At 34.5% G+C, this 15895-nt stretch overlaps 1 pseudogene; it reads left to right on the forward strand.

Moving 5' to 3' along the window:
• The first annotated feature begins 7256 nt into the window (after positions 1–7256).
• LOC101969130 (small COPII coat GTPase SAR1A pseudogene) lies at positions 7257–7843 on the forward strand (annotated as a pseudogene).
• Positions 7844–15895: the final 8052 nt, after the last annotated feature.

Consider the following 15895-nt stretch of genomic DNA (forward strand, 5'->3'; position numbering starts at 1 on the left):
AGCAACAAAGTCTAGAAGCAAGTGACAAATAGTTATATAGAAGCAATAAAAAATTTCAGAACAGTTAGCTGAAATCATCAAAGAAGGTGCTGTTATTTCCTGTATTTAATGTTCATAAGGTGTAGAACAAACAAGAGGAAAGAGCTGAAATTTTTCTGGAATTTTCCATCTCCCAGAATTTATCACTCAAATAATTTTAGAGTCAAGATTTAACATCAAAGTGGCAACATTTTTTGAGACAGATAATTTTATCTTTATTAAAGTGCTACCTTATGGTTATATAGTACTTTTCAATGCTTAATATTTTTATGATTTAAATGTTAGGAACTTTAACATATTACTGAAATGACTACATAAATTAAACTTTTGGCTAAATAGTAGATAAACTGTTGGATAATATGGTAAAAATGTTTTAGTTTTGTGAGAAAATGTTGTAACTTTCCAAACTGGTTGCACCATTTTGTGTTTCTACTAGCACTGGGTGAAAGTTCCTATTGTTTCATGTGCTTGATAATATTTGCTATTGTCAGTATTTTGGATTTTGAACACATTAATAGGTGTATAGTAGTATTTCATTGTTACAATTTTCGATTTTATAGCATGATTTAAGCATCTTTTCAATAAGCTTGTCATCTGAATAACATTTTTTCATAAGGTGTCTATTCACCTCTTTCCCTGATTTTTTTTTTTAAATATGGTTGTTGATTAAAGTTGAATTTCAAGAGATCTTGTTGTGCTCCTAATCATAGCAGGAAAGTGCTAGTTTTTCATTGGAAAGCTCTTTAGTTCCTTCTGCTTTCCTTCCATGTCCTGATCAAGAAACAGAGTGCTTTGACTACTTTGATTTACCCAGATCCATGTTTTCCTCTGCAGTGTTGAACTGGAGCTAGGACCTGGAGCATTCATAGGCACTGAAACACTGGTTTAAGTGATTGCCTGGGACACTGATACATCAAGAACCTTGATAATTATTATTAGGAATGAGTCAGGCCCTGAGCTCAAATTCTTTTAGCCTCTATATAAATTCTGTAATCTGACCCCTTGATGTTAACAGATGAAGGTAGAACATCTCTTGTCTTGCCGTCTATCATGAGGAAGTTAGAAGTCCCTTCTGTTTGTAAGTGCCCCTAAAAAACACTTTGGATTGGTTACCCAGGCCTTTAGTGTTTCTTTGAGACTCCAACCAGCCCATCTTCAGTGTTTGAGGTTATCCCTGGCAGCGACTCTCCTGCTATGACTTTGGGATCTACTGTAGTTTTGAGCTTAGTGGGGCTAGAATTCTTATTGTTAAATGTAATTTTTTAGCTGTAGGGGTGTGTTTTTTTTGTTTGTTTGGTTTTTTTTACATGTTCTTGATTCCAGTTGAGGAAGATCCTGCCTCTTCTTAATTAGCTAAGAGTTATTATTGTGAATGGTATTGGATTTAGTCAAATATATTTTCTTCATCTATTGATATAATCATATAAGTTTTCTTTAGCTGGTTATATGGTAGATTACATTAATTCATTTTAGAATGTTGAGCTGGACTTGCATATCTGGGTAAAATCTTTCTTGGTCATGGTGTATAATTCTTTTTGTACATTGTCAAAAACAATTTGCTAATGTTTTGCTAAGGATTTCGTTTTTAATGTTCATGAGAGAGATTGTATATAATTTTCTTTTTATTTAATTTTATTTTTTTAACCAGGGATTGAACCTAGTGGGGCTTAACCACTGATCCACATCTCCCGCCCTTCATAGTTTATTTTGAGACGGGGTCTCACTAAATTTAGTGAGGGTCTTGATAAGTTGCTGAGGCTGTCTTTGAACTTGCGATCCTCCTGACTCAGCCTCCTGAGTCACTGGGGTTACAGGCATGCTCACTGTTTTGTTTTTTTAGGGTCCAGCATTAATTTTCTTTTCTTGTAATGCCTTTGTCTGGGTTTGCTACGAGAGTAATTCTTATCTCAAAGGATGAGTTAAGAAATATTGGCTTCTATCTTCTGTAAGATTAGAGGGAATTAATAAATTTCTTCCTTCAATGTGTGGTCTGTATTTTTTCCCCTTAGATCTGCAATCAAGCATATTAAATTCCATCAGTCGTTTTATTAAAGTTTCCTGAATATTATTTGGATGAGCCTCATTCTCTGGTAGATTACTCAAAAAGTTCATAGGTATGATTGCATGAATTCTTATTTAAATTTACTTAATTTCAAATCCTGACACTTGATGGATTGGTTTTCTTATCTGGGTTAACAAAAGTCTTGTTCATAACTACTTCCTTGAGTTCTTAAAAAGGTTTCCCACTTTTTCCATAGCTTGTGGGTTGCTTTTGAGGGGTATCTAATTGTCTGCTTCTCTTGTATATTAGTTGATATCTATGCTATTTCCAAGATAATTTTTTCTTTATAAAATACTAATATTTAATTGTATGTCCTGGCACTAATAAATATGGGCTAATTTGCCTAACTAAATGTTAACTGGACCCTTTTAACTGGTAGCTTCAGATCTTTTATTTCCAGAATATTTTCTTTTTCTTTCTTTTTTTCTTTCTTTTTTTTGTTCAGGAAATCAGCTATATTAATATAAAAACTTTATTGACCATTTCCCTTTATAAGCATTTTCCTGTCTTTTTGTACTCCTTTATCTTGTTTTTAGTTTCTTGTGTTTCTTCAATGTTAATTATTAAATTTATAACTTTGCAAATGTATTTTTTGCCAATCTTGTACTTTTAGTTTTCTGATGTTTTCCTTTTCTATCTTTTCTGAATTCAATAAGCTCTCACTTTATTTCTTGATTTGTTCATTTTCTATTTTAAAATTTTTACAATTATTTATTTGGATTGTTTTTTCTTGTCACACAATTCTTGATTGAAAATGTTGGTGAGTTTTAAGAAAGTTTTTTTCAAAAATGTGTTTTACATACTAGATCCTTCTCAGAGTTATTTGCAAACATTTTCTCCCATTCTGTAGGTAGTCTCTTCCTTCCTTCCTTTCATTCTTATTGTTTTGTTTTGTTTTGTTTTGCTCATGCTTTTGGTTTTGTATTTCAAAATCCACTGCCAAATCTGAGGTCAAGAATATTTTATTCTAATCTATAGTTTTAGCTTCCATATTTAAGTCAATCACCCATTTTGAGTTAATTTTTGAATATGCTGTGAGATATCCAGCTCCTTTTTTGCATCAATTTTCTATAGATATACATGTATATTTTTCTATTCTTGTTCTTTTTCATTGGTGTACGTGCTTCTCTCTCTCTCTCTCTCTCTCTCTCTCTCTCTCTCTCTCTCTCTCTCTTTATCTCTGTGTGTGTGTATGTGTGTGTGTGTGTGTGTGTGTGTGTTTGAGAGAGAGAGAGAGAGAGAGAGAGAGAGAGAGAGAGAGAGAGGGAATTGACTTCAGGACTTTGCATGTGCTAAACAAGTGCTCTACCACTGATTTACATCTTCAGCCCTCTACATGCCATTTTTGAAAGGCAGTACCATGTGATTTTGATTACTATAGATTAGTACTAAGTTTTGAAATAGATAAATGTGAGGGTTCTAACTCTGTTCTTTTTCAACATTTTTTGGTTAAAAACCACCACCAACAACAACAAACACCGGTCCTTCTCAAACACTTTCAATAAGAAAAAGAAAAAGGAAACACTCCTAGTTTAAAGATTGATCTTCAGACAAGTGGCCAGGCCATTTGAGTTCTGCTTTGGGCTTATTGCTCAGCCCGAGCCTAGAAGATAGCCAGAATGAAAACTAAGGACTCCTCAAGCCCTTTCTGAGCACTGGTCCTGCCCTAAGCATAGGCGAGGCTTTCTCAACCACTTTGGAAGGAGGCTTTTGAAAGCCCTTATTGCCCAGCTTTTCTTCCCAGGCTTTCCACGTATCTATTTTTTGTCTCAGTTGTTCACATGCCTCACAATGTGTTCTAGGAATGCCTGCTGAATAAGTGCTCTTCCCTTCTGAGCACCTCAAGTTAGGTAAAATAAAAACAAATTCTCTGTATGTGTTCCTCAGGTTGCACCTGTACATTTTTTGATTCAAGGTTTGCTTGATTCCTGGAGTCTTTCAAATTTCCCCAGAATTATTATAAAGTTGATTCTTATGATTATGCTTGATTTTTCAATAATTTCAAGGAAGGAAGGACCATGGAAACTAGCTAGTTGATGTCATTCTGTATATGATTTTTTATTATAGCTCTATGGTCAATACTCTGATGAACAGGATTATTTCCCTTTTTCATTTATTTTTGATATTTGTTTTATCTTAATGTGGGACTTTCTGTTTGTAGGATTAAATTTTATTTCAATTCCTTCTTCTCTCTCGCACAGTTTTCTCAAATACCAGAGTATTTGCAAAAGGTTATGGCAGGAACTCAAGAGTTCTGATAGAAATTAGTATTCCTTTTTCTATGTCCAGGTAGTTAGAAGTTTATTATATTTTCTTTTAGTTTTGCTGGAAATATGAAATGTTCTTGTCCTTTTTGCTAATCTGTATCATTTTTGAAGTGTGCATGGAAAGATTTGGACTTAGACATTTTGTTTTCTTCAGTGCTGAGAATTAAACTCAGGGCCTTATGCATACCAGGCAAGTGCTCTGAGCTATATCACTATTTCAGAAAATTCTTTAATTTATATTTTGATTATAAGAGTGTTATTAGTTTTACTTATTCAAATTGACTTCTTGTTTATTTAATACTTTGTGAATTTATTTATTTAAGAATCGATATTGAGTATTTAGCTCTGTGTTCTTAATTTTGCAAATGCAAAGAGGCTGAGGTATTGAGGTATGATCAGTATTCTCAGGGAATTGTATTCTAAGGAAGAAATAAATATAATGGAATTCGATAATTGCTCTCATCACTTATCACATTATTTAGAGGGTCAAATTGTGTCTCTTTTTTCTTATTTTGAGTTTAACCCAGGGTACTTTATCACTGAGCTACATCTCCAGACATTTTTTATTTTGAGTCAGGGTCTCTCTAAGTTGCCAAGGCTAGCCTCAAACTTATGATCCTACTGCTTCAGCCTCCTGAGTTGCTGGATTGCAGGCGTGCACCACCATGCCCAGCTCATCTTCTGTTCTTAAGAAATATATATTCTGTTGGCAAATGAGGAACTCAAAACTTGTTACAAATAATTTATCAGTAAGATACTCTATTTTGTAAAATATTAGGTGACAGCTGCAGACAGGAAGAAATTATCTAATAAAAATGAGAAAGGATGGTCTGTTTTCATATCTCTTAATCTTTGTTTTTATTTTTTAACTCATTTGCGAACATCATTGAATATCTACTCTCAATAGGGTCATATGATCAGTTGGTCTTCTATCAATGAGCAATACGAGAAGATCAAAAACATTACCTTTCAGGGACCTAGTACCAGTCATTGGAGATAAACACATATAAGTTTTGTCTTGTTTTAAAATAACTTGTATAAGTGCTATAGTAATGCTATATTTGAAGCATGGACAAAAATATATAGGCAAAGAACTATGTAAACTGTTTTAGAAGCTGGAAGGCATTCTCAAAAGCCTTAGCAAATGTTTTAATTGGGGACATTAATTTCTTTGTATATTGAAGATAGGACTGTTAACTATATTTAAATCCAATCAGTTTCCCCATGAGAGTAGACTTTTTATTTTCAGAGTAGAACAATATCAGGGACAGCTATAGGCAGGGTATGTGAATGGACAATAAAATTGACTTTACTAACCAGACTTCTCAGTGTTTCCAACATGGGAAGCCAACAAGATTTTTGACTGGATTACACTGTATAACTTTTGTACTTATGAAGTAATTAAATGATATTTTTATACATCCACTCCCTTTCCAAAAGGGAGTGGGTGCATAAAAGCCTAGAAGCTATAACCTATAAACAAGATTTACCTATAGATAAAAACTAGCTGGTTTGGCAGCAAGAATTTGAACTGTTGAATCTTTTATGATTCTGAATTATATAGTTGTTTATTGCTTATTTAGAACAGATTGATGTTGATTTGAAATAGTTTGTGATCATGACAAAGTTGCTTATGTGGGCTTTTTTTTCCTTGATGGTTTTCTTTTTAGAATATGTTCTGCCTGTCAGAGCACTGTTTGCCTAATTAAAATAAGCCCACCCCAGTCCTGTTGCACATGGAAGGTAAAATTAGTTTCTAATTTTAAACCAAGAATCGGATTTATTTTCTATATAATTTTTCATAAGTTAAATCATAGCTCAGATTTGTATTTGAACATCTGAACTGTTCCTACTTGTGAAGGAAGGTTATACGATAATAAATTATTTTTAGCTATCATTTGATCCATGAATTGCTGAGAGCCGTAGGTCTAAAGGAATGCTTATCAGATTCCCTGTTACCCACCCATCCTGCCACACCAATAATACTTTAAAATTTTAAAAGTTTATAATTGACATTTAAAAATAACATGGTATGTGGATTTCTGGCTTCTCTTGATAATTCAAAGTATCTGGCAATTATTGGGCCCAAGTTTCCACATAGCAGGTTTCACTTAGAATATGGAGATCCTAACTCCCTTAGCATTGGCCATGATATTTAATTTAACATCTTTACCTTCTGTTTCTTTCCCACTTTGCCACCTGGTCACTGTAGGTATTTGGACTTACATGAAAATATATTCAATCTATATTTCAAGTACCAAAAATGCTACACTTAAACCTCTCATTTCTTTTTTTTCTCCCTCAGGAATTATAAATATTAATAGAAATATTATGAAAGATTGCATTCAGATAAGGTACAATTTTTAAGAAATCATTTGAGTGTTTTAACAAGGTACTAAGAGTGGTCAGGTGTGTTCATGTCTTAGTTTGTGCTACTACAACAAGTTACCATAGACTTCTGTTATTTAAACAACAGAAATTTATTTTTCAAAGTCTTGGAGGCTGGGAAGTCTAAGATGAAGGTGCTGGCAGATCCAGTGCTAGGCAAGGACTTTCTGGTTTGTAGTCAGGAAAGCTTTCTCTCAAAGTAAAAGACTGCTATCTCCTTTTAAAAGGACACTAATTTTATTTATTAGGACTTTACTCTTATGACTTAATTCCTAAATAACCTTTTCGATTATAATATTGGAGTTTAAATTTCAACATATGAGTTTGAAAGAGATACAAATATTTTGTCCATAATATATCCAAGAAAATATTAGAAATGCAATGAAGAAATGCAGTTCTAAAAAGCATGTATATCTGCTGGTCTGTGTGTTTTGAGCGGGGCGGGGTGTCCCAGCTGCCTGCCACCTTCAGAGGAGCCCCTCAGGCCACACTAAGCATTAATGTATTTCATCTTTGAGTGGATCTATAATAGCTTCAGCAGTAGAGTCCAATTCCTAGGACTCTATAAGACATCTGGATAACTTGAATTCTTGGGTTTGGACCATGCAGGTAAAACCACTCTTTTTCATCTGCTCAAAAATGACAGATTGGACTAACATGTTCCAACACTACATCTAACATCAGAAGAATTGACAATTGCTAGAATGACTTTTACAACTTTTGATCTTGGTGGGCATGAGCAAGTTTGGAAAAATTATTTTCCAGCAATTAAAGGGATTGTCTTTCCGGTGGACTGTGCAAATCATTCTTGCCTCATGGAATCCAAAGTTGAGCTTAATACTTTAATGACTGATGAAATAATAACCAATGTGCCAATCCTATCTTGGGAAACAAAATTGGCAGAACAGTTGCAATCAGTGAAGAAAAATTTCATAATATATTTGTGTTTTGTAGACAAACCACAGGAAAGGGAAAAATGTCTCTCAAGGGACTGAATCCCTGCCTCATGGAAGTGTTCATGTGCAGTGTGCTCAAGAGGCAAGGCTCAGACAAGGGTTTCCGCTACCTCTCCCAGTATATTGACTGATGTTTGGACAGTGAAAATAAAACTTTTACTCCTCTGGACTGATCCTATTCACAGTTCTTCATGAACTTTTCTGACAGAACAAGGAAGGCTCTTCAACCATGTCTGGCCTTGAAAGACTAAGAATCTCGACTCTTATGGCCCATTGGGGACATGTGCTCTTCTCCACAATGTTGTGAGGGAGTGCTGTCCCATATGTTGGTGCTGGACTTGGAAGCTGGCGGGATTTGTCGGGTAAGGCTGTGTGTCATCACAGGACACTAGAAGTAAAACATGTCTCACCACTGTGGTTGATTTCAAAAGAAAGTGATTCTGTTTTTTAAAGAAAGTGTTAATGTATTTGGTAGCCCTCCTAACTTTTTGAATTCACAATTTCCTTGGTTCAGAGTTTTCTATTCTCTTTTTTTAAAATTAGTGAGTGACATTTAGATACTTCATAAAATTATGAACAGTTACACATTGGAGGCCAGAGTTCAGGAGGATGAACTCACTCCTGCTGAGGTGGCAGGTTGGTGAGAGAAGCTCCCCCGAGCTCCCTTACTCTGTAATTGTCCCGTAAGAGGTGGCATCAACTTGTCCATGGAGAACTAAAGAAAGGGTCAGAAACTTGGCCTTGTGGTTGTGGCAGGTTTTCACTGTGGTCCGCCGAAGTCATTTCCCCATCACAGATTAGGTAACAGATTAATTCTTTCACAGTGAACAATTATAGAATAGGTTATTATATCATTTTTACTTATAAAGTTTCAAATTTCGGTCAAAAACAAGAAAAAGCAGGTATATGACTCTTCTGAAAATTACAGGTGGCTCTTGACAGCCTGAGAAAAATTGTTGATTTTATTATGTAAATATTTAGTAACATGTTTAGAAAAGAAACAATATAGAAATAGTAAAATTTTAGAACAGGTAGAAAACAGTCATTAGTTTGTTTTATCTTTCTTGAATTTAGAAATATATTATCTAAAGATCCTGATACATTGTGGTCCGCCTCTGTCACATAAACTGACAATCATGTGTTTGCTAATATGTAATTAGTTTTGTAGTCAGGAAAATATGGATTGCATATCTATTTCAGCTTCACTTGGTGGAGATAAAGATCTTACCAGTAAGTTAATGACTCATTTGCTTTTCATTATCATTGTTTTTATAACAGAATTTAATGATATACTATCTTATTGAAAGTCTGAAGAAAAGGTGCTGCCTACATCTTAGTTTCACAGACACAGAGAAATGAAGAACCAATGATTGCTTTTCCCCCACAAATTTGTAGCAGAATAAGGAAAGATCTTGTCTTAAATTTTTAAATGAGGATAATTCTTTCTTCATAAAAGGTTTTTGTGCAGGTCAAAGTAAAGATGAACAGGTTGGCATAAAAACCAGTCCACAAAAGATAATCTTCTTTGAAACTGATTTTGTTTTCCTTTATTAAACAGATGCTCTTTGACTGATGGGATTAAATTCTGATAGGCTTATGCTAAGTTGAAAATATCAAATATTGAAAATGCATTTAATACACCTACCTGACCAAACATCACAGCTTAGATGAGAAAACTTATATTTGCCCGAAGTTGGGCAAAATCATCTAAGATAAAGTCTATTTTATAACCAAGTGTTAAATATCTTAGATATTTAACACTTAGATGGGTGGTTATGATGGAATGCCAAAATATAATATCCAAAAGCCCTGGCAATATGTACACTGTTGAGTACTGGTCATTTACTTTTGTGATAAGTGGCTGAAGGGGAGTCATATTGCAAGAGAGCACCACAGTACATGCATTTTGCTAGCCTGGGAAAAGATCAAAATATAAAATTTGAGGTTTGTTTTTTGATTGATTGTGTATCACTGCTAATTGACTCAGCCTCTTAGCTCCCAGGGCAGACATAGTCACAGATTACCCAGTCACTGCATATCCTGCCAAGAATTGTTTTAGGATGGGTATATGACCCAGTTATAGTGATATACAGGAAAAACACATTCTTCAGAAACTACCTGGAGGATTAGAATAAGACTGAGTACCTGGAAAGGTGAGCCTACCTGAGCCTTTCTCCACAGAGGAAGAAACATACTAAGAACTATTGAGTAAGAAGGTGCTAATAACATCCCCTAGCCTGTCAGGACAACATAGTTCTCTCAGTATTTCTAAGAATGTTTCAAGCTCTTAAGCCAATATTTTTTAAGCTTAGCTTGTGGTCTTTATGTCCTATACATTACTGTCATTAAAATTTCCTTTCACTCCAGCCAGGACATTTTTCTCTGGCATCACACACCAAGTCAGGGGCATTAGGAGCAAGAGGAATAATTTCCCTGGGAGCAATGTCTACAGAGAATATGAAAACAATAGCAGACTAGAGTTCAGCCTGCTTCTTATTATCGCCATGAGCTGGCAATTCTAAACAATGTCAATGCTAAGACACTCCTTCCTAAAAATATCTTTCATTGGTTCTAAACAATTCTACTTCAGAATTTTAATTGTGTGTGTATAAATAGTCTCTCTATGGCTTAGAACATAGACTTAGATATACATGTTCATTTCAAGAATAAAGAGGTGACCTCTAGATCCTGTTTCAACTAAGACTGATTTTCAAATGTTCACTCTAGCCTATTTCACTATTTCAAATGTGGGATGAGCACGCACACAAACACATGCACACACAAAAAAAACTACAGAATGACACATTTAAAAAATTTTTTTTTCATATTTGTTTTGTCTTTATAGTCACCTACGCTCTCATTTTATTTCAAATGCTGAAATATATTGTACTGTGTGTTGAAGATAAGAATTGTGTTCAACACAAACTACGATATTTTTGATCCATTAAAATTTATCAGGTCTCCAAATTCACTTCCACATTGGATGGAAACATGATGCTTACTAAAGGACTTGGTATTATAAAACAGTTAACTTGAAAACTTGTTCCTCGAAATAGTCTTGTTATATGGAGGAGGGATATATTGAGAACCTGATGTGCTTCGGGAGTCAACTCTTGCAGGTATAGCACTACTGTATGGGTCCCTCCTCTGGCACTTACCCCACACTCTTAAACCATGACGTTAAGGTTGGTGAGTACAAGGAGGAAGTTTGTGCTTATTTGGATCCCTTTGACTTTCCAATAGAGGGGAGACCTTTTAAGTGGACATTTGGAGAATAAGTGTAAGACTCTGATGGAGTAGGTGTGTTGTGAAAGCACTAGAATTTAAGCACTGAATACTTTACAAGTTAAAGACAGAACTCATAATGGTCAGCTTGAGCACTTAGAGACTGGTAGGGTAGACAGGCATATCTAAGCAGTTGGAGTATATTATCTAGCTATTTTTGATGTGCCCTTTCTGAAGGAGGAGCCCAGATGAACAGGATTATGAGATGATGCTGCCTCTTGGCAAGGAATGAATTCAGAATCCAAGCTAAGAATGTCAATTCCTTTTCTCTAAAGAACTGATATATTCTTAAGAGAAGCAGAGGCTGAATCAGATGTTATTAAATTTGGAGATACAGAAGCTTGATGAATTGTGGATTCAAATCAGGATCATGGTGATCCAAAACAAGTCACAAGGCAAGGTTTTAAGGAGCAAAATTGTAAGCCTGTTGGAGACAGTAGGCAGGTAGCAGAATAAATCAAATGTGTACAGTGGAAGAGAAAGAGATGGCAAGCAAGCAAGAAAGAACAACTCAGTTCCCGTGACACCTGGTCATATTTCTGGCACAAGGGTCTATGAAATGATCCTCATTTTAAATAAATTTCCTTTCACTTAATTCATTGAGATTGGGTTTCTGCTTCTTGCCTAGATAGATCACTTCCTTGCCTTTTCCTCAAATTGATTGGTATAGATTTTGGTCTATGTTTTAGAGAACATAAATTGTAGGAGAGTTACATCATGTCTTAGGTTCTTTGTGAATATTATGGCACTCTGTATGTGTACACCCTAAAGTACATATATACACATAATACTGAGTATAATTTCAGGGATTTTATAGTCCATTGCTAGGTTTTGTTTTTGTTTTTGTTTTTTGGCTCTAACAGTCTAGGTTAGAAATCTCAATATAAAGCATTTCTATGTGTCTATAAATATGTTAACATCAATATATTAATAATTCACCGTGAGAGCTTTCTATTTAATGGAATCCTGTGGTGATTCAATTTTTGGATTAAAGAAGCCCCCCTGAAGCACAAAGATGTTTTAAATTTTTCCTCTTATAATTCAGAATTTTAAAATATATTTACATGACCTCAATATGATGGAATTCTAAGTATGTGCTAGATTTAAGTTTATTATATTTTCTTGGTTATTAAACAACCCCACCATATGTCTAGTCCAGAGAATGTTGCTACATCAACCTTTCATATGGGGAAAAAAAACACTTATAGAGAAGGGTTTTTAAATTTAATATTAAATAATTAAAATCAATCTCACATCCACATCTCAAATTGAGATTGTTTACATGATCTTTAATTAGATGCAATTAAGACGCTCTCTCAAAGCATTTAGGCCCAGAGGGAGCTTTGGCTGTGTTGATGGGATGACTCTTAAGATGCAGAAGTTGCCTGGTATCTGTGAAGGAGTTTTCCCTCTGGACAATGTGATAGGTATCCTTGTAGTTTTGCCACAGGAGGAAACAGATGCTGAGAATTTTCTTCAGAGAAAGAAAGATGCAAAGTTCTTTTTGGCAGTCCTGGAGAGCAAGAGGTCTTCTCTGCTCCCCCATTAACCTTCCAAATTCCTTCTTCATCATAGAAACCATAAGGATAAAATACACCAGGTCAAAATCCCTGCAGGCCATCTGCCTCACTGGGTATTAGACTGGAGTGCCTGTGACAGCAAGCCTAGCCCTAGGTTCCTGCAGAATCCTGCTTCACTGACCAGCACCAGACTGCTACTTTTTATTTTTATTTTTTTAAATGGTATCAGGGATTGATTGAACCCAGGGGCACTTTCTTGATGCATCTCTACCCTCTAATCCTCTTGCCCTGACTCACCTGGATCTAGAATGGTGTTTGGCCTCTTTGCCTGGGGTGTTCTCTTAATAATCTCCTGGCTTCTTCCCTCATTGCTTTTAAGTGTTTTTTCAATGTCTCCTTCCCTAGTTCCTCTTTTGTTACCTTCTTTAAACCTTTAGCTCCTTCTTCTCCATGACCCTGTGGTCACTATTTCTGCTTTGGTTTTGTGCTATTATCACCTGATATATTATCTGATACGTCTGACACATTTTTAGTCAGTTAATTCTTTTTCTGCTATAATATAAATTTCAAAAGAACATAGGTTGGTACTGTTTTTCTGAGTTCAGCACCTATAATATGATCTAAAGTAGGTGATCTATAAAGATTTGTTGAATGTTTAGTTATTGAAAGAATGTAAAGGGGCTTAGTAGAATATTTTTCTGATCTAAGACTATAATTTTCCTCTAAAATGATTTCTTAGTTTCTCAAGGTTTGATTTTTTTTTGTCTATACCCCTTATTTTAAGAAAAATAACTTTTATCACATAAGTTAAATTTACCTTGTTGTATTTTGAAACTCCTCAGGCTAAAGTTAGAACTTCATAAAATTTGGTAGCAATTGCTATAAACTGGAAAGGCAGATCATTTAGTATACCCCTACTGTTCACCACAGTGTGAATAAAATTCATGGAGAAGTCAATAAATTTGAGGAAGTGGTTAGGACAAAATATAGAGCTTTTGAGAATGGTCTTGGCAAAGAAAATAGGCCTTACTCTATTTTTCAAATTTTAGTCTGACTAGTGATCTTTCAAACCTCAGAGCAAAAGTATGTGAGCTAGAAAGTAAAAGTAAATTTTTTAAAATTCATTTTGTGTTTAGCAAGAGCCTCAGAAGACTTGTGCAAATCAGGGTCGCGAAATGTTCCAATGTCTAGTGATGTGCTCTTTAATCAAAAGAGATTCTGTTTTGTTAGGAATTGTTTTGTGTTGGAACACATGTAAAAGGCAAAAGATGAACAGGCTTTCAGAAACGGACCCTTTTTGCTACAGAAACTACTCTTGACTAATCCTTTCTCATAACAGTTTGAGCGGTGGGAGAAAGTCCAAAGGGAACAGAACTCTGATTTTGAAACACAACATTTGTGTATAAAACACATGCATCTTAGAAATTTCTAAGATCCAAATATGAGGCACCTAGTCTTGCACTATATTTGAAGATATGCTTTTGCTTATAATAATTCTGTTTTTATAACACAAATGTAGAATAGAAGGTCTGTAAGAATGTCAGTGGTAGGTTGTGTGCTGTCAGAAATATGAAAGAAGACACTCCTTCAATAGGCAGAATCAGTGGGTTGATTTTTTTTTTTTTTTTAATCTACTGGGTGGGACTGCCAGGTTGAGCCTTCCTGCAATTGTGTGAAGGGAAGGTATTAACCCAGAGTCAACTGGATTTCCAGACAGGGCAACAGCAGCAACCAATTTTGCTTAAAATGTCAGGGAACTTAGTAGTCACTATATAAGTAATCCTGGCAACCTCAGACTAAGTCAAATGACCTTGTGGAATTTAATATAAAACCCAGTGAGAGGAGAGATTTGCTTAGTTTGACTTGGGCTATTGTGATTTATTTAATTTCTCTGTTCAGTTTTACACTCTGGGGATTTGTGAAGCTACATCCAGTCATAATCTGTTGGTGATTCGTCATATAAATGAGTTTATAGATCCTACAAGGACAAGCTTTCTATTTGTTTTCTATGAGCAAATATTATCAAAATTACTGGCATATAAAAGAATCTAGATCAGTGGTTAAACTGGTGAGACGTTAAATTAAATTCTCTTTTCATTTTATAAAATACAAATGACAGATTATTAGGTCATTTAAATAAAACAAATATACTGATTTGTTCAACATTTCACTACTCGGAATACTTGACAATAAATACATGATGTCCCAAATTTTAAATGAATGTGAAAGAGAAAGAATCCTTTCACTGATGAAAAGTGTGTGTTTATGTGCATGTGTATATAATAGCCTCTTTGAATCTATTTTGTAAAGCCACGGTATATATTTTTGAATAGTTTTATTTAGATATATTCTCAAGCTTTTATTATACTAGCTGTCTTTTTGTCATTGCAGATAATTGTGGCCTATTGTAAAATAGATGAATTCCTGTTGAGATTAATTTTGAATCTCTATTATAGGTGGCCATCTGAGAAGCAGTTAGATAGAAAATTAGCACCTGCAAGTTAAAACATCTGTCCTTAAATCTTTAGCCTTGAGGCTTATATTTGAAGCCATCTCTTCCTTCTGGAACCTTAGTATACGTAGGGTAACATACCTGGAAGTTTACTCGACTCTTGTGTGACCCCAGTTTCAACTTTCCTGCAGTGCTAGTTCTTATTTCTAGAGTCTCTCTCCCAGGCCTCAGAGAATTTTGAGAATGCATGGTTACCTATATTTTCATTTCACCATATACTCTAAACCTGTGCAAATATATTTGTTCATTTTAAATAATATAGTAATATCCTAGTACAAACAACTTTTTGTATAGCTTACTAAATTAAAAAAAAATCATAGACAAAGAATATGAGCAAATTTGCTTATGGGATATGCAGAATGATACAATGCTTGGTTGTCAAAAGCGTAGTTATTTTGTTTTTGAAAATGTGGTATTCATAGAAGCACATAATGAAGATTTACTATTTACATGTGTTATGACTTAGAATTTATATCTGAATCTTATATTATTGCACATATATGCTGAGAACCATGAAATTTATTGCCAAGAAATGTATCTTTAAAATTCTTTATTAGTGCATAAACACTCAATATTTTTATGTGGCCCAGTGAGAGTTAGAACATTCTAAAGAAAAAGGGTTCATAATGCTTAGTTTCAGAGAGATGGTTTATGGGTGATAATTACATGAATGATTTTGCAGGGGTAAAAGATCAGTGTCACTTTGATTCCTTTAGAAAAGGGTAATTCCTAAGATAGTACTTTTATTAGATGGTTGGTATTATAATTAAACCATTTGTAGGTTATATTTACTTGTTCCAAGAAAGTACCTAATAATGTAAGAGTCCAACGATAGTAATCAAATTCCTTGTGACAAACCTGGCTCA

The sequence above is a fragment of the Ictidomys tridecemlineatus genome, chromosome 7, assembly GCF_052094955.1.
Source record: "Ictidomys tridecemlineatus isolate mIctTri1 chromosome 7, mIctTri1.hap1, whole genome shotgun sequence".
Classification (NCBI taxonomy): Eukaryota; Metazoa; Chordata; class Mammalia; order Rodentia; family Sciuridae; genus Ictidomys; species Ictidomys tridecemlineatus.